At 40.7% G+C, this 756-nt stretch overlaps 1 protein-coding gene across 1 annotated transcript in view; it reads right to left on the bottom strand.

The window, feature by feature from the left end:
• The window catches only part of hm13 (histocompatibility (minor) 13), a gene marked incomplete in the record, with an annotated part of 21,771 nt that overhangs the window by 8,231 nt on the left and 12,784 nt on the right, over positions 1 to 756 (bottom strand).

Below are 756 nucleotides of genomic sequence, written 5' to 3' on the forward strand. Positions count from 1 at the left end.
CCTTTGAGGAGAAAATCAATACCTTCAGAGATCTGCTGGGTTTTGTTCTGCAGAGCATCAGAAGCTGCAGAGCCTGACCCTGAAGGCATCGTGCTGTTTGACCCTGAAGGCATCGTGTTGTTGACACACTGCAGACGGACAGATCAATGAGGATAATACAGGAGCCTGTGAGGAACAAATCAATGAGAGATGTGCCTTTTGTTGATGCCTGTCACATGTTTAGAGCTGCAGACAGTCCGTCCTCTGAAGGTTTAACTCTTTTACTCCTCAAGTCAAAAACATGAGTTAATAATGAATAAAATATTACATTTCATGTTAGTTTTGCTGCTGTTCAGTAAAATGTACAAACATACTGTTTTATATTTGAAAACAAAGCACATTTATCTGTTAAAGCTTTCAGATTATTTCCTGAACACAGGTCCTTTGAGAAATGATGACGATGATGAAGCTGAAGCTGTAATCTCCTCCTTTTCTTTGTAAAGATCAGAAACCTTTTACATGATGTCATCACAGAGCTGTGTTCAACAGATGACCTGCGTTAAACACTACTGACCTGCAGACACAAGCAGCACTGCTGGTTTCTAATCCTAATCTTAATCCCATCAAATATCTAACCTTTTACACCTTTAATCCATCAACAGCTTCAGTGTGATCATTCAGATTATTTGAATATAAGTACAATCTGGATTTATTTCAGGACCACCACTCCCACAGAGGGGTTACCCCCCCCCCCCCACACACACACACACACACACA

This window comes from Austrofundulus limnaeus, unplaced genomic scaffold (assembly GCF_001266775.1).
Source record: "Austrofundulus limnaeus strain Quisiro unplaced genomic scaffold, Austrofundulus_limnaeus-1.0 Scaffold700, whole genome shotgun sequence".
Classification (NCBI taxonomy): domain Eukaryota; kingdom Metazoa; phylum Chordata; class Actinopteri; order Cyprinodontiformes; family Rivulidae; genus Austrofundulus; species Austrofundulus limnaeus.